The sequence below is a fragment of the Bison bison genome, unplaced genomic scaffold (assembly GCF_000754665.1).
Source record: "Bison bison bison isolate TAMUID 2011002044 unplaced genomic scaffold, Bison_UMD1.0 scf7180017864213, whole genome shotgun sequence".
NCBI lineage: Eukaryota > Metazoa > Chordata > Mammalia > Artiodactyla > Bovidae > Bison > Bison bison.
In genome coordinates, this window is record NW_011494785.1 from 11137782 (window position 1) to 11156867 (window position 19086).

Consider the following 19086-nt stretch of genomic DNA (forward strand, 5'->3'; position numbering starts at 1 on the left):
GGGGGGGAGCCTCTGGTTTCCGCACAGAGTGGCCCGGCCGCACCAGAACTTCGGGGAGATCGCGGACGGGGGGGGTGCACACCAGGGTGGGAAGGCCAGCCCTAGGTGGACGGGGGGCTGGGGCCTTCAGAACCAAGCGCAGAGCTAAGGAATGTGGCTTCAGCTGGCATCAGCAAGGAAGGACCACTCAAGGAAGGAGCAGGGGGCTGGTGAGATGGGGGGTGAGGGGATCCCAAAGTGTCTGGCCTGCATACCGAGGAGCAAACATATGGCACAGAAGGCCTGTGTGTGTGTGTGTGTGCACGCATGCACACGCGCGTGTGTGTGTTCATTAGAGGGAAGGACACTTTAGAATTAAGGGAGAATGCAGAAGCAACCTGAGAGGAGCAAGTAGGCAGAGAAGAAACGAGATAAGCCAGAGGCCCAGGCCCCCAGAACAACGGACCCCGGGGCGAGGCCTTCCCGCAAGGAGGCAGGTTCTGCAGGATACAGAGGAGCGGCCCTTAGACCCAGAGACGTGGATCAGCCCGTTTTCTCTCTAAAGATGGAATGAGCGGTTGCTGGGAGGAACGAAAAGGAATGGAGCTAGGAGCTTCCAGAATGAACAGAGCAGCAGCACCCTGAGGGGGCAGAGAGCGCCCTCGGAGGCTGTGGCCATGGCGCCCACAGCAGCAGAGAGCACCCATGGCAGCCTGTGGCCACGGTGCCCACGGCAGCAGACAGCGCCCTTGGAGGCTGTGGCCACAGTGCCCACGGCAGCAGAGAGTGCCCTCGGAGGCTGTGGCCACTTCTCTGCAGGGAAGCCCCTCGCGGCTCGGGGCAGGAGAAGGCAGGTGGTGCTCAGGAGGAACGGAGACGAGGAGGGGGCATGCTCAGCGTCTGACTCTCCATGACCCACGGACTGCAGCCCAACAGGCTCCTCTGTCCACAGGACTTTATCAGGGAAACCCCAGTGGCTCAGCAGTAAAGAATCCACTTACGATGCAGGAGACCTGGGTTCGATTCTGGGTCAGGAAGATTCCCTGGAGAAGGGAGTGGCAACCCACCCGTGTATTCTCGTCTGAGGAATCCCATGGACAGAGGAGCCTGGTGGGTTACAGTCCACGGGGTCACAAGAGTTGGACACACCCAAGCGACTAACACAACGACAGGTGATGACACCGATACAGGATGTGAGAAGGACACTGCCCCCTCGTATGACCACACTGGAGACACACAACGCAAAGCTCAGGGCTGGCCACGCGACTCCATCCTGCACCAGGATGTCGGCAGGAGTTAAAGGGAGGAGCGCTCAGCTGGCACACACTTTGCCCTCGGCCCGGAACACAGACTCCACACTGGAGGGGGGCGGCCAGGAAGCGAAAGCCGTGAGGGCAGACCTGCCTCTCCGGGATGCCTGAGCAGAGACAGGCCAGCCTGGGCGCCTCGGGACGCTGCAGACCTCCTGCCGTGCGGGAGAAATTAACCCGCACTCGGTTAAGGAACTATCAGCTTGTTAGCTACTTCCGGATTCACCTCTCACTAACACAGACCCCGAACGGCAGAGCCCCAGAGCCCTCTTACCTGCTCCGCTACATGGACGAGCAACAGGCAGGCACGACTGTGCCTTTAGGAAGCGCAGGAGGGGAAACGAGAGGAAGGCAGCTCGCTGAGAAGGTCGAGCAGGCAGGATGGGGTGCTGGGGGCACACTCGGCCCAGGTGTCGGGTGGTACGGCCGGAGAAACGCGGGGAGGCCAGGGGTTACGGAGAAAAAGTGAAAAGTCAACAGAATCTGGAATCTGATTTAGGGAAGGGGGATGGGGGATGAGAATGATGATCGCACTGACGGAATGAGGCAGAGGAGTCAGTGTGTGCGGAGGAGGCGGAGGACGATGGTCAGAGAGGCGGTGTGTTCCAACAGCTCTGCTCAACTGGTTCACTGCAACACAGCCCCTAAGTGCTTAAATGTATATACAGAAACAGTCAAGTGTTTGAGTGCCTTTCTTCCTCCTTTGCTAAGAGGAACAATAAATGTCAACTGTCTCCCTGATAAACAAAAGGAGCTCATAGCTGAAACAGTCTGTTCTGAACCAAAAAGCCAGATGCTATAAATAAGCGTGCATCCTTGTTTTCTTCTGAGGCAAAGGCTAACGCACTCATCATCCTCAGTGAGAAACACTCACAGAAGCTTAACTGGTACAGAGCTCCATTCCAGGTGCACCAGGGAAATACCAGCCCTCATAAAGACACAGTCTCAGGGCCGCCAGGGAGCTCGGGAAGCACCCAGTTGAGGTCCTCAAAGGAGAGGACATTTGTCACTTTGGCTGCCAATCAATCACCTCAAAACTCTTCTTTTTGCTTTCGGGACACCCTGGATAAAAGGTGCACAGACTCTCCCTTCCCGGCAGCCAAGCCTAAGGGTGAATGAAGAAGGAAAGAGATAGGAGTGTGACATGTGACCTGAGTACGGCCAATCAGGTGCTCCCGCCAGAGAGCTGCCCAGAGGTCAGGGCAGGGGAGAGGGCTGCTGGAAGCTGGTTTCCGTGGCTGGGCCTCGGGCCACAGAAGCAGCCAGGCTGGTGGAAGCCTCCAGACTTAACTGTATCCTCCAAAATTGGGGCAGGAGCCTCCTTAATTTCTGTTCACTCCTGATCTTCAGCCTTCTATGGATTCTGGGTGCTAAATGGTTTGCACTGGTAGATGCCTTTTCTGCTTGAAAGAACCGGTTGGGCTCTGTTACCTACAACCTTGTCTTGGGTTCCAAGAGCACTGCAGATGGTGACTGCAGCCATGAAATTAAAAGACGCTTGCTCCTTGGAAGAAAAGCTATGACCAACCTAGACAGCATATTAAAAAGCAGAGACATCACTTTGCCAACAAAGGTCCATCTAGTCAAGGCTATGATTTTTCCCATAGTCATGTATGGATGTGAGAGTTGGACCATAGAGAAAGCTGAGCACTGAAGAATTGATACTTTTGAACTGTGGTGTTGGAGAAGACTCTTGAGAGTCCCTTGGACTGCAAGGAGACTCAACCAGTCCATCCTAAAGAAGATCAGTCCTGAATATTCATTGGAAGGACTGATGCTGAAGCTGACAAACTCCAATACTTTGGCCACCTCATTCAAAGAGCTGACTCATTGGAAAAGACTCTGATGCTGGGCAAGATTGAAGGCAGGGGGAAAAGGGGACGACAGAGGATGAGATGGTTGGATGGCATCAGCAACTCGATGGACATGGGTTTGGGTGGACTCCAGGTGTTGGTGATGGACAGGGAGGCCTGGCGTGCTGCAGTCCATGGGGTCGAAAAGAGTCGGACACAACTGAGCGACTGAACTGAACTGAAGGCCATGAAGGTGTACCCAGGGTCCTCTTATAACAAGCCCTACCTCCCAGCCCCCAACAAGCAGTTGTACTGCTTCTGCCTGAGAACCTTCCAGAAGAGGTGACTCAGGAGAGTCACCTGAACAGCAGCCAGAAACAAAGAATCTAGGCAATACCACAGATTAAGTGTGTGAATTTGGGCAAGCCAGTTAACCCCCCTATACCCAGATTCCTCATTATAAAATGGGAAATACAACAGTAAGTAACGTAGAAAATTATCAGGAAGATTAAATTAGTTAATACATAATAAGCAACAGTACTTCAGGTCCAGGCTAGTAGATTAGCTACTATCTTTTTTTTAAATGAATACTCTTAAATTAAGAAAGAAAATGTAACATGATGCCTATCACTTTATCCAAATTTAATATGTGAAAATTCAAACTTACAATATATTGTATCAGAGATAAGTATTTACTTTATAAAATGTTTCCTCATTTGAGGAAAGGATTCAGAAAATAATGTATAACTTTACAGAAGCAAACGAGAATGTATGTTTGTGCCGCGTGTGCTCAGTCGTGTCCAACTCTTTCTCACCCTGCGGACTGTAACTCGCCAGGCTCCTCCATCCATGGGATTCTCCAGGCAAGAATACTGGAGTGGGTTGCCATTCCCTTCTCCAGGGGATCTTCCCGACCCAGGGATAGAATCCCTGTCTCCTACATTGGCAGGTAGATTCTTTACCGCTGAGCCATCAGGGGTGCCCCCCAACACTTATTAAGGAAATAATAAATAAGCACAAGCTGGAATCAAGATTGCCGGGAGAAATATCAATCACCTCAGATTTGACACCGCCCTTATGGCAGAAAGTGAAGAGGAACTAAAAAGACTCTTGATGAAAGTGAAAGAGGAGAGTGAAAAAGTTGGCTTAAAGCTCAACATTCAGAAAACAAAGATCATGGCATCTGGTCCCATCACTTCATGGGAAATAGATGGGAAACAGTGGAAACAGTGTCAGACTTTATTTTGGGGGGCCCCAAAATCACTGCAGATGGTGATTGCAGCCATGAAATTAAAAGACGCTTACTCCTTGGAAGGAAAGTTATAACCAACCAAGATAGCATATTGAAAAACAGAGACATTACTCTGCCAACAAAGGTCCGTCTAGTCAAGGCTATGGTTTTTCCAGTAGTCATGTATGGATGTGAGAGTTGGACCATAGAGAAAGCTGAGCACTGAAGAATTGATACTTTTGAACTGTGGTGTTGGAGAAGACTCTTGAGAGTCCCTTGGACTGCAAGGAGATCCAACCAGTCCATTCTGAAGGAGATCAGTCCTGGGTGTTCTTTGGGAGGAATGATGTTGAAGCTGAAACTCCAGTACTTTGTCCACCTCATGTGAAGAGTTGACTCATTGGAAAAGACTCTGATGCTGGGAGGGATTGGGGGCAGGAGGAGAAGGGGACGACAGAGGATGAGATGGCTGGATGGCATCACTGACTCGATGGACGTGAGTCTGAGTGAACTCCGGGAGTTGGTGATGGACATGGAGGCCAGGCGTGCTATGATTCATGGGATCGCAAAGAGTCGGACACGACTGAGCGACTGAACTGAACTGAACTGAAAGCATATACTCTAGCTTCCCAGGTGGAGCAGTGGTAAAGAATTCGCCTGCCAATGCAGGAGATGCAGGTTTGATCCCTGGGTCAGGAAGAGCCCCTGGAGAAGGGAATGGCAACCTACTCCAGGATTCTTGCCTGGAGAATCCCATGGACAGAAGAGCCTGGTGGGCTACAGTCCCTGGGGTCGCAAAGAGTCAGACATGACTTGAGTGACTAACACTTTCAATAAGTGGTATGGAGTGAATGTTTGTGTCCCCCCTAAAATTCATATGTTGAAACCTAACCCCCAATGTGATATTAGGGGGCCCTGTCAGGAGGGTGGAGTCACGGAGAGATCCCTTGCTCCTTCAGACACGGTGGGCAGTCTGCAACCCAGACGTGAGCCTTTACTAGACAGCAAATTTGCCAGTCATGATCTTGGACTTCCCAGACTCCAGAACTACGAGAAATAAACGCTTTTTGTGTACAAGCAACCCAGCCTGCGGTACTCTGTTACTGCAGCCCAGAAGGCTGAGGCCACACGCTCTTGGCTAACATTGCAGCCAGGCGCTATTCTGATTGCTTTATGAGAACTGCCTCATCCTCGTCAGGTGACCCGACTAGGTCCAACAGATGGCTGTTTAGTCACTGAGTCGTGTCTAGCTCCTTGCGACCCCATGGAGTGCAGCACACCAGGCCTCCCTGTCCTCCACTGTCTGCTGGAGTTTGCTCAGACTCACGTCCATCGAGTCAGTGATGCCATCCACACAGGTACTCTTCCACTTACAGAGGAGGAGGCGGAGCGGAGCTCCACAAAGGACTGCACCATGGCTCAGGGCACAGGGAGAGCGGGATCTACGCCCAGCGGTCTGCTGCGGAGCTGGGGCCACGGCTCCCGCTGCCTTGGAGACGCTCCTTACAGACAAGCCGCTTGAACGGCTGGGCCTCCTCTCGCCACATAAAGCAAAGTTTGGCTAAATAAAAGGCTCCTAAAAATGCCACATGTTCCCTGAACTATTTCTGAGATTCAGCAATATATATATATATATTTTAGTGCTGATGGAGCCCTTGTTTCCGCGTCCTCTGAAGACTGGGGTCTTTTCAGCGCAGGATTTTCAAGAAACTATAGATCTCATGGTGTCCGCTAGCACCACAGTGCCATCTCAAAGGCGCACAGTTTGATAAAGACAGGCCGTGGTTTCCTCTACATGCAGACCTTTCACAGGCCTCCCCCAGCTCGGACCCCTTCGTTATTACTGTAACAACACACATTCCAGTATAAGCTGTAGGGTGTTGTAAAGAGAGACAGGAAATGCAAGCCGACGATTACAAATTAACCCTTTGCCCTGATTCCGAAATATCCGAGCTCTGGCCTCACAGCAGATGGCTCTGTCCTCCTGTGGGCTCTTGGCAGCCCTTCTGAGAGCTGGCTCGGTAAAAGTGCCCAGATAGCTCCAGCTGTTCCTGAGGTCCTGACGCCAAGCATCCCGCTAAGCTACGGAACATGTCCTCCTCTACATGCCTGTAAATGCTAGGATTATATAAGCCTCTAAGCGGCTCAGGTCAACAGGTGTGCATGCGTGCTCAGTCACTTTAGTCGAGTCCGACTCTTTGCGACCCCATGGACAGTAGCCCACCGGGCTCCTCTGGCCGTGGGATTCTCCAGGCAAGAATCCTGGAGTGGGTGGCCATGCCCTCCTCCGGGGTATCTTCCTGACCCAGGGATTGAACCAGTGTCTCCTGCATTGCAGGTAGAATTCTTTCCTGCTGAGCCACCAGGGAAGCCCCTCAAGTCAGCATCACAAAGGAAACCCTCTTCCAGAGAACGCATCTAAGCGCAAGGCAGGCCTTGGGGTGTCACTGGGGCATGTGCCGTCCACAGCCCCTGCTCCTTAGACTAGGTGTTCGCTCTCCTTGATTCTGTTCAACTGCACCTTTTAAGCATCCTAATCATGTCTGTATGAGATAGACTAAAAATTTCCAGTTTCTTTCTTCTTAAAAATTTTTATTATTGAAAATTTTCAAACTAAGACAAAGATGGGGAAATAAAATAAAACCCCACATACCTGTCACCTTCAATTCTCAATCTTTCTTTTAATATTTATTTCTTTGGCTGCACTTGTCTTAGTTATGACACGTGGGGTCTAGTTCCCTGACCAGGGACTGAACCTGGGCTGCTGCCTTGGGAGTGCAGGCTTAGCCACCAGACCACCAGGGAAGTCCCTCGGTTCTCAATCTTGTTTCATGCATATCCCTAACACGTTTCTCCCCAACATATTATTTTGATGCAGATCATAGCATAACATCTTGTCCATAAATTTTAAATTTCCAGTTTTAATAAAGTAGGGAGATTGGGAAGAGACTATGTGCTACGAAATAAAAGAATTCACATTTCAATAATGATTCCAGTCTAAAAGAGGTACAGATGAAAATGGACTTTTAGGAAGATGTAGGCTTTTGGGGGTGAAGCCAGATGGGAGTGGGGTGCACGTAAGAGGCAGCCTCGGTCACCGAGGCCCAGGCAGGCCGCTGGCTGGAGAGGAGGCACAGGACGTGCTGACTCCATGCCGACTCCCCCCTCATCAGCCAGAGCCTCACTGCGGGGTTAAAGGAAGGAGCGCACGAAAACGCTAAGACAGACTTCCCTGCCAGTCCAGCGGTTAAGGGGGCTCAGGTTCGATCCTTGGACAGGGAACTAAGATCCCACATGCCACACAGCTCAACCCATAAATAAATATTAATAAATACATAAAATGTTTTAAATGCTTAGAAGAGTGCCTGGCGCAGAGTAAATTTAATAAGCATGTTGCTGTTGGTGCTGCTTTCATCAGAGAAGCAGATGCTGCTGCAGGACAGGTCTGCTGTGGGGAGCCCTGGGATTGGGGTGCCAGTGGAGGGCAGAGGAGGGTGGGAGGGAGCCCCCAAGCGGGAAAGGGGAGATGAGAGCCGGATGCTGGCCTTTCTCCTCTTCCGGTGTCCAGTGGAGAGATGGTGGTGCAGGCCCAGGGCCCACATGCCCTGAGCCACCCGTGCGCAACAGCGGCGTCACCTCCAGCCATCTCCCTCACGAGAAAAGAAGGTGGGTTTGGCAACAGTTATTGTTTCTACCAGGAAAGAGAGGCCCGTTCACTGTCAACACACTGCTGCCAGCTCTCTAAATCCCAGATAACATTCATTTAATACCAAGAATATTTGGGAGAACAGTTATTAGACTCTAGCTGGCATCCTAATCATTTGAGTGGTAGTCAAAATGTCACTTCCAAAACTGTGATTTCCTTTCAGTAGCAAGAGCTCATCCTTTCCCGTGCCCTATTTTGGCTCTTCGTCAATCAGCCATCTCTGAGGGGGCTCCAGGAATGAGAAGTTCTTCTGGCACAAGAAAAGGGTTTAGCAATTACCTTCCCAGCCCAATGACACGAACCGGGTGCATGGCAGTGACAGCTGGATGATACCACAAGCAAGGAAAAGCCAACGTCTATTTTTGGAATTCGAGGGTGAGCTTTAGCCTCCAAAAACCCATGGGGGAGGGGGGATGGATAAAATAATCAGATACCCCTCAAATTTAGCCTGGAGCTGAAGTCTGAAATCCATCACTATTAAAATAGAACAAATAACACAGTGAACTTCCTCATTCACCTCTGTGGACGTGACGGTCATATCCTAAAAGTTCTCATAACCTGGATTCTTCAACCAACCAAGTAGGAAGGTTTTCTTTGCTTCATCATAGTTACTTAATGAGTCAAGTAATCATTGTGACTCCTGGCAGCTGTGTGACAATTTTTAATAATTGAACATGGTATATGATATTTCATTTTTTTTAACATTAGCAATAAAAAACTAAGCAATTTAGATTTTTTAGCCCATTATCTTAAATCCATGGATTGACATAATCAGAGAACGTGCTGACCTTTGACATGATCTGTTCCTGTTCATACTTTACTAAGGATGTGGAAACAAAGCCTCAGAGAAGAGACAGAGCCTGCCCGGGGTCACATAGAGGCAGGCCTGAAATTAGAATCCAGGTCCCATGATGCTCAGCTCAGAGCCCTTATTCCTAAATTAACTAAATATATTGATAAAAGTACAAATTAAAGTACAGTTCAAGAGATCAACTCTACAAAGAGTTTGGAGCCAAGAAAAGCTTCTACAAAGGCAGGCTGATGGGACTCTCAGCTACAAATAAAAGTCCTCCCACCCAGCTTTGAGAAAATATAGACAACATCCGTCAAGGCTTGCTCAAGTTTTCTCCCCTTAAATTGGAAATAAAATTGAGCTAACCCCACATCCATGCCCCCGCTTCCCGTTTCTCTTTTTGCCCTATAACAGTGATACAGCAGAGGAGTTTCTACGCTCTGTTGCTTTGGCAAATGCTTAAATTGGAGGCCACCGCTGCCCCTGGCCACAGTGGGAGGGGTAGAGAGTGGGTTGTTTTTCAAAGGTCACAGGCTTTATTATAGAGCATGGACACTGGACGCCAGCCTCCGGCACGCTCTCCCTTCAACTGTATGAAGCAACTGGATCAAGTCTGCACAGTGATAACCCTGGATTTTAAGTGTTTCTATTTAGAATCTATTAATGGAAGAGTCGGGCTTCCCAGGTGGCTCAGTGGTAAAGAAGCCGCCTGCCAATGCAGGAGACATGGGCTCGATCCCTGATCTGGGAAGACTCCCCTGGAGGAGGAAATGACAACCCACACCCGTATTCACGCCTGAAAAATTCCATGGACAGAGGAGCCTGGCAGGATACAGTCCACGGGGTCGCAAAGGGTCAGACACGACTTAACAACTGAACAGTAGCAACAACAAAGGAAGAGGCAGCCTGCTTTTCATCTAATAATCTACCTGTTTGGCCTCGTTATCGGATGCTCATTTTGTTGGACACACAGTTCTAGATTGACCGTTGAATGCATTTTCTCAGGATTTTCTGTTTTCCATTGTAACCGCTGATTTGTTTTCCGTCAACTTGTCGTAACTTAAAAAATACTCTTTCACCTACAGGTGCTTTTTTTCTACTTTTGTTCTTTTTATGAGAACTGTGATTTTGTGGGGTTTTTTGTTTGTTTGTTTACTCTATATCATCAAAATCCAGAATAATGTCTGATGACAGCTTCTCAATAAATACTTCTTGAATGAAAAAAAAAAAGTTTGCACAGTGAGTGAAGGGTCCCCAGGGCTCTGTGCAAATACTGCTCCAGCCACTCTTTCACTAATGTAGTTCTTTGCTATTCTTATAAATGAATCACTTACTCAAGAAATGGGCATTTCATTCCTCAGCCCTCCTCCCTCCTCAACTGCAGTCACCTCTGGTCTTTCCATCTCCCTGGCTCCGGCCCCCGGGGACTTCAGTGTGCCCCTGAACACGTGCAAGACCTAGGGAGGGGAGTAAGGGAGCCCCAGGCTCTCCCCGGGGGTGTGTCTTATACAAAATAGGTGTGCGATGAATGCTTGAATACAGAGCCAGTGTCAGGATCTATTCTCTCAGATGGCCTGTAAGGTGTGTGTACGTGGCCGGGGCGGGGGCGAGGGCGGGGGGGCTGGCACCGACAGACGAGGAGGCACTGTGAGAAGCGCAGTCAAATACGAAGAACCCAGAGTTGATGCCACATCAGAAGCAATGAAGAGTCAAAGCAATCTTGAAAAAGAGCAATGCTGGAAAACACAGTTTCCCAGTTTTAAAGCTTATCATAAAGCCATAGCAACGAAAACAGACCGATAGGGCAGAACGGAAGCCTTGAAACAAACCCACACATCTGCTGCCTAATGGACTGTTGACAAGGGCACCAAATTCAACCAGTGGGGGGAAAAATAGCCTCTAAGACAATGTTGCCAGGAAAACTGAATTTCCGCATGTAAGAGAATGAAGTTGGAGCCCCACCTGACACCATATACAAAAATTAGCTCAAAATGGGTCAACAACCTAAACATATGAGCAAAATCCATACAGTTTCTTAAAAAATTTTTAAAAAACCCATAAAATTCTTATAGGAAAATATAGGTAAAAATCTTCATGACCTTGGATTTGGCAATGGATTCTTAGATATGACACCAAAGCAAGAGCAACAAAAGAAAAAAAATCAGTACACGAGGCTTCACTGGAATTGGAAACTTGTGCGCATCAAAGAACATTATCAAGAAAGAAAAAGACAACCTGCTGAATGGGAAAGTATGTTTGCAAATCATATATCTGCTAAGACTTTTACCTGTACTAAATAAAGAACTCCTATAACTCAGCAACAAAAAGACAAACAACCCAACTTAAACACAGGCAAAGGTCCTGAACAGACATTTGTCCAGAGAAGACACACAAACGCCAAACACGCACCTGAAAAGATGCTCAACATCAGCAGCAGCAGGCAAACACACGTGAGCTACCGTCTCTGTTACTAGAACGGCCATATAGAGTGAACAAAAAATAACAAGTGTTGGTGAGGAATTTGAATCCTTGTGCCTTTCTGTTTGGAATGCAAAATGGTGCAGCTGCTGTGAAAAACTGTTCAGTAGTTCTTCAGAAAGTTAAAAAAGAATTACCATATGACCTGGCAATTTCACTCTTGAATATAAGAAAACAGGAACTCAGACACGTGTCTACTAGTGTCCACAGCAGCATTATTCACAATAGCTAAAATGTGAAAACAATCCACGTGTCCATCAATAGAAGAATGAACAAAATTGGCATATACACACAATGGAATACTACTCAGCTATAAAAAGGAATGAAGTTTTGATAGACGCTATCAGATATATCATTATGACATAGTTGAACCTTGAAAACACTAGACTACAAAATCAGTCAGAAACAAAATATTAGTATTTCATGATTCCATTTATATAATGTACCCAGAATAGGCAAAATTCAGACACAGCAATTAGAGGTACCAGGTTATGGAAGCTGTGGGAATGGGGAGTATTGCTTAGCAGATAACGAGTTTCTATTTGGGATGAGGATCAAGTCTGGAAACAGACATAATAGTTACACAGCACTGTGAATCTAGTTAATGCCGCTGAATTATACATTTTTAAAAGGTTAATATGGCATTAAGGCAAACAATTATTTCCTTGAGGGCTGTAAGAAGAGAACAATGAAGCTTAATTTAAAAACATATTCATATCGGTGGGGTTGTAGGTACCAGTGTCCATGCAGTGGCTGAGATTCTTAGGGGCAGGACTGTCAATAAAAATGATGTAGCTGATCCCTCTTGAGGTTGACCCCCAAAGCCGGACCAGAGCTGGGATCCGTACCAGTCAGTGCTCTGCCCCAAGTGGGGCCCAGCTCTTCCTCTGTGACCCAGTTCCCAAGTAAATGACCTTTAACCTTTGGGCCGACCTCTGGAAGCTACACTCATTGCACATCCAGAGACAGTTTACCCACAAACCAAAGAAAAGCAGGATGAGAATGTCCATTGGTTTTGAAGGACTGGGTGATTTAGCAAGTTGTTATTGGGTACCTATAATAAACCAAGGCTTCCCCAGTGGCTCGGCAGTAAAGAATATGCCTGTAATGCAGGAGGCACAGGAGACAAGGGTTTGATCCCTGGGTTAGGAAGATCCCCTAGAGAAGGAAATGGCAACCCATTCCAGTATTCTTGCTGGAAAAATCCCATGGACAGAGGAGCCTGGCAGGCTCTAGTCCGTGGGGTCACAAAGTCGGACATGACTTAAGTGACTGACGACATAAACCAAACAATCTGTCTTCACGTCTCAGAAGTCTGTGGCTCCCAGTCCATCAGGCCACCCTGATGCCTTCTGGAGACCCCGGCACGTAGGTCAAGGCTGGGTTTCTGCAGAGTGGGGCTGCACGACAGACCAAATGCTAATGTGAACTAACAAATGGTAGGCCGGTTAGGCAGCTTTCGTTAGACCTTCAAGTGTTTCTCACGAGGCTCCCTGATTAAATAAGTGCTTGGGGGGTAGGGATGTGTAAATGTCCCTTTGGTACCAGCCAGACATTTCTACCCACAGAACTACAGAGTTGTTGAGATTTACCATAAACAAATGAACAAGAGTTCAATGGGAAAGATAAAAATACCATTTCTGTCTTTAAAGCTGCCATGTCTATGTAGAGGGGATACACACACCCTTCACAAAAGACCCCAGAACGTTCTGTTAAAATGGAGCCATTAATAGTCAAGAAACAAACCTCCTTAGCAGCTTGGGTTCATTCTCAAAAACGAGGAAAGTGGTGCTTGTCGCTTTACTTTTAATAGCACAGGTTGTCATGCCAACTAGCACTGCTGTTCAAATTGAACAGGGAGAAAAGAAGTGTTCCTTCCTACACAAGCCTTTCAGCAGGGCTCACATGAGCCTTTTTGTTTTTATTTATTTGGCTGCGCTGGGTCTTAGCTGTGGCATGTGGCATCTAGCTCCCTGACCAGGGATCGAGCCCGGGCCCCCTGCGTTGGGAGCACAGAGTATTAGCCCCTGGACCACCAGGGCAGTTCCCACATGAGTCTTTAAAAACACACAGACTCCTAGCACTGGAGGGACGGCAACCATCGCGCTTGTCTTTAAACCTGTCAGGATGAGGGTGGGATTTTCCTTTGGTTTGAATTCCCTCTGTACACCATGCTCCTCACCAGGGTCTGGCTGAATAGCACCCGAGAGAAAGAAAGGCATGGTGTGGGGCCTTCTTGAGATGCGAGAAGAGACTTCTGTCTCAAACAACAGAGCCAGAGAGGAGAGTGGCTCTGCTCCCTGAGTAAGCAGAGTTCTTTCGTTTTTTAATTTTTAGATTTTTATTTTGGCCATGCTGTGCAGCGGGAGTGTGAGACCTTACTTCCCCAACCAAGTATTGAACCTGCGCCCCCTGCATTAAGAAGCATGGAGTCTTAACCACTGGACCGCCCGGGAAGTCCCCAAGCACAGCTCTTAAAGGGTAGGGTCTGCACAGCACTTACAATGCACGCAAAGGTGTCAGTGACAGGAGGGGCGAGGAGGAGACGGGCTGGGAGCCGAGGCAGTCACCCCGGCCTCTTCCTGCTGGCAGGAGGACCTGGGTCAGCGGGTCCTGACGCAGGAGTGTTGCTGTTGCTTGGGGACAAGAAAAGGGAGGAGGGGGTGAGCAGGAGGCAAGACCACCTCTCTCACAGCAGCCTGGTGGTGGTGACTCCTCTGTTCATGAAAGGTCCCAGCCGGCACAAAGATGACCCCTGCATTTCGGGGCCTGACAACCCGCCTCCACACTTTCTACCCGGGGTCCTCTCCTCCTCTCCGCCCTCCCGCCTCCCTGACCTTGATGGTAAGGCTGTCCCTCTGCTCTTAGATGTTTTAACTCCTCTCAGGCCTTGTGGAGCCAATTCCCACACTGGCTGCTGCAATCCTCCCTGGTGGCCAACCGGCCAGCTCCGCCGCACCTGGTCTAACTTTCGCCTGCAATCAACACGCCTTCACTGTCCAGCCTTCTCTAACTGGCTGCCTCTCCACGTGCTTGTTCCTGATGACTGGAAGTTTCTGGAAAGATTGGATCACTCCTGTGTAATAAGCTGCTTCCCCGGTGCCAGGCAAGTCCTGTGCAGAGTGGCAGGGACAACGTGGCAGGATGCAGGTGCCATTTAATGCAATCTACGCGCTGGGCTCTGTTCTGAGCCCTTTGCACGGATTAGCAAACAAGCCTCAGAATGATATGAGATGCGTGTGAGTATTATCCCTATTTTACAGAAGGTGAGACTGAGGCATAAGAGGTTAATGACTTGCTGGAATCATACAACTAGTAAGTGGCAAATCAGGAACTCAAACCCAAGCTCTCCGATTTTAGGGCCTGGGTCCAGAACACATGAGACAGCTGACTTAGGTTTGGGGGTTGAGGTGGCTGGGCTGGGGTGGGGGTGTCGATAGAGGGGAGAAGAATGATTGGGAATATTCACAATAAAACACCTATAATATTATTCCATTCCTTGAAACTTACAAAGATGTACATGTATTTATTCAATAAGGCATAGGTTCAAAATTATAACAAAACTATTATGTAACATTATTAAAGGCAAAATTTAGGAATATCCTAAATGACTATAAACCAGCAACTGGTTACATAAATTTTAGTACACTCAAACAATGGAATACTATACAGCTATATAAAATGATGAAGTTATATACAGTCACTGCCTATATCTATTTTTGAATAAAAGTTTCATGAAGTGTAAAAAACAGAGAAATATGAAAAAACTGATCTCTAAAATGTCAATGGGCACTCAACTATCTCTAAAGAGTGGGATTCTCTGACTTTTTCCTTTCCATATTGTATATATTGTTCAACTCTTCAAGGAGTCTGCTGGGCTGCTGCCTATGGCAGGAAGACCATGAAGTCAATTTCATTCTAGGAGGAAAATGAAAGCAAAACAAAATAAAAAGAGGGAGAAAAAGAAGGGGCAAGGGGAAAAGCCATGAAATGTTTTTCAACAGACAGTGTTTGAGAAAGATCACTGTGGTGATGATGCACGAGATGAAGATGGGATATCAACCATCACAGCATGAACGAGAATCACTAAAAAAGAAGGAGCAATGTAGGAAGTTTAAAGCCTAGCTGCCCAGAGCAGCACTATTTGTAACAGTCAAATGCCTGGCAACTGATAAATGGAGAAACAAATCTCAGTGTATCCATACGATGGAATGTTATCAGCCAAGAGGATGGATTCATGTTAAAAGACAGAAGAACCTTAAAACATTAGGTGGGTGAAAGAAGTATAATAAGCTCAAAAGATCATATACTGGATGACTCTATTCATATGAAATATAGTCAGTCACCTACATATGAACCTTCAAGTTACAAACTTTCAAAGACGCAAATGTGTGTCCCATCAGTGCCAAGTGTGAGTGAAAGTGCAGCCTGCCCTCCATCTCCCATCGCTGACGACCCTTCAACTCTACCATCTCCCACCTCTTCTCCCTCCTCCAGTCAGTAACTCTTCCTGCCTGTTCACTTGATGGCCAGCCTCTCTATGCCAGTGGTTGTACGTACTAGTATATTTTCAAGGTACTGTACTGTAAAATTTAAGATGTTTTGCTATTTTTCTTTTAATGTATTATTTGTGTGAAAGGTATTATAAACCTATTACAGTACAGTACTATATAGCTAATTGTGTTAGTTGGTATCTAGACTCACTATGTTGGACTTACGAACATGCTCTCTGAACGGAACTCCTTTGTATGTTGGGGACTTATTATATTCAAAATAGCCAAATTCACAGAGTCACAATTCAGATTAGCAGCTGACAGGGCTTGGCAGGAAGGAGAAATGATGAACAAATACTTATGGGGATGGGGTTTCCTTTCAGGGTGATGAAAATGTTTTGAAATTGGAGGTGATGACTGCCCAACAGCAGGAAAGTATTAAATGCCACTGCATTGAACCTTCTAAAATGGCTAAGTATACGTTTTATAAATTTACCTCAATTAAAAAAAATTCACTTAGCCTTTTAACCTAAAGTCCTCAGAAAATGGAAGGGTAAATGAGAAGAAGGAAAAACGAAAGAAAGAAAACAGCAGCAAATGAGGGAAGCAGGACAGATTAAGTAGGACCTGAGAGCAAAGGGGGGTTGTCTGGTCAACCAAGGGTGGACCAAGCCCCTGTCCCCAGGAGGAGAGCTCTCCAAAGACAGGCCCGGCCTGCGAGATGCTCTGCGAGTTCGCCTTCCTCCCACGACAGCCCTACTTAGATCTGAGACAACGCGGATACCAAATGTTTGCTGGGGAAAGCTCCATCTGCAAGCCCAAGTAGAAATAGCAAGAAAAACTAAGGCCGAGGATTCAAATCCTTCATGACTGTATGCAGAACCTGCACAGAGACTCTCCCAACATCAGGCACCCCAGATGGTTAGTGCCTGCTGCTTTGGCTGTCTCCTCTTCTGGACTAGGGGTCACTCACCCACAGGGACCCCACCTTGATCAAGATACTGTGCCCCCAGCCCTAATCACAGCCCCCGGCACAGAATCAGGGCCTGCATATATATGGGATTAAAAAAATGAATGCTCTCCATTTTATACATTTGATCCACTGACTTACATTTTTAATGGGTAAAACACTGACATGGTAAAAAATTCAAAAGGCTCCAAAGGCTCCCACTGTTCTGCTCCAGCCCCTTCAAATCAACCCCGCACTGTCTCCACAGGGTCCATGTGACCAGTGCGGTGAAATTCTGAATCAAGGCTCTGCCAACCAACCAGACTACCCAGTGACTTGAGTGTCAGGGCACGACCACGAGACAAGGCGAGGCGTGATGTCAAGGTGAAAGCTATCTGGCTGAAAACGCGGTCCCAGGATTCCGCGCCAGGCGGAAGCACATGCCAGGGAGCCTCCGCCTCACAGACAAATGCCGCTAGGTGACAGCCGTCCCCCCAGAGCCATTCGTGGCACGAGAATAAGCCTGCAGGCAGGGGCCGTCCAGCCCGTCCGCCACGCCGGCCACCCCGGCCTCCTCACACCTGTTTCGGACACAGGCGAATTTCAAGCCGGGGACCAGTTCTGTGGCCCCGTGATGGGAGGAGAGGGGTCGTGCAAGCCCCACGCAGCCTTGGACGCCGAGAGACTTTTAGTGGTTGTCGGGGCAGGGAGGGAAGTTCACCTTAAAAGAACACAGCTGTGAGCTGCCTGGCTCTCTCCCTGCAGATGGGCTCCTTGGTGGAGGCGGTGGACAGGAACTCAGCTGGCCAGGAGGAGAGGGTCCCTGGGAGTCAAAGCCCCCGGGGTGATGAAGAACCCGGGCCCACCCCAAGCCTGGGACGTGCCCGGGTGTGCACTTTGGGACAGGAACATCTGGACTCATCGCTTCATCTGAGCCAGATTGCGAGGGGCTTTTTTTTTTTTTCTGAAGCCTGAGTAACGGTCGCCCTGTATAGTCACCAAACCAAAGGCTAAAAAAAGATGGGAGCCACGCAGGCTCGTCTGTTCCCCGAGGCTCCTGCTTAAAGAGGCGGTGCACCGGCAGGCTACAGGGTGAGCCGGGCGCCGGTCCGACGTCAGCCAATCTGTTACAGTATTTCATTCCCTGTCCGCGTGCCCAGAGGCTGTTGCAACGCGTATAAATTTAGAAGAAACAAGATAAATACCGTGGAAAGGTTCATTTGAACAACAGGAGTGGTTTTTCTTTCCTCCTTTTCTTTTTACTCCACTGGAGAAGAGATAAAGTGGTCCTGTGACTGAGTTAGCCTCTCGGGGGGCAGATCTGGTGTTCTGGGCAGTCCCTCAATAACGCATAAGCATGGCCTCCGACTAACCAGCTTCTCCTGAAACTGTAAAACAGTCCAGCTTCCAGCCTGAATGTCTCCTAGCAGCTGAGGGAATGAGGCGGCAACGATATCTACAAGCAACTGGGGTCTCCTCAGAATGAGCGAAAGACTACACGTGAAGGCACCGTTTACTCTCCCTTAAGCCCGCACCGGCTCACCCGACGCACCCTGGGCCGGAAGTCCCGGCTCACCTGACACACGTTGGGCCGGAAATCCCGGCTCACCCGACGCACCCTGGGCCGGAAGTCCCGGCTCACCTGACACACGTTGGGCCGGAAATCCCGGCTCACCCGACGCACCCTGGGCCGGAAGTCCCGGCTCACCTGACACACGTTGGGCCGGAAATCCCGGCTCACCCGACGCACCCTGGGCCGGAAGTCCCGGCTCACCTGACACACGTTGGGCCGGAAATCCCGGCTCACCCGACGCACCCTGGGCCGGAAGTCCCGGCTCACCTGACACACGTTGGGCCGGAAATCCCGGCTCACCCGACGCACCCTGGGCCGGAAGTCCCGGCTCACCTGACACACGTTGGGCCGGAAATCCCGGCTCACCCGACGCACCCTGGGCCGGAAGTCCCGGCTCACCTGACACACGTTGGGCCGGAAATCCCGGCTCACTCGACGCACCCTGGGCCGGAAGTCGTTAGTGCGCCAGGAGTTATGCCTCAATACTTGACATAAAATAAAACGAGCTTTACAAGGAAATTAATATCACAGGTCGGAGAATGGGGATCAGTGTGGAAATCACACTGAAGAAGAAAGTGCCTGAGAAACGCTCGCTTTCTCTTACACACAAACTCACCCCCAGTGGGTTTATGGACCACCAGTAGGAACTGAGCACAAGTGAATTCTACCACCGCATTGTGCAGCCTGATTCCCATTTTGCAGAGAAGGAAACCAAAGTTAGATGAGGGGCCCGAGGGTACATGGCTGCCAGTGAGGGGGGCGGTGTGTGTGTGTGTGTGTG

The 19086-nt window shown here is 48.9% G+C and overlaps 1 protein-coding gene across 1 annotated transcript in view; it reads right to left on the reverse strand.

The window, feature by feature from the left end:
* Positions 1-19086, reverse strand: part of TTC7B (tetratricopeptide repeat domain 7B) — a 248432-nt gene that overhangs the window by 100986 nt on the left and 128360 nt on the right.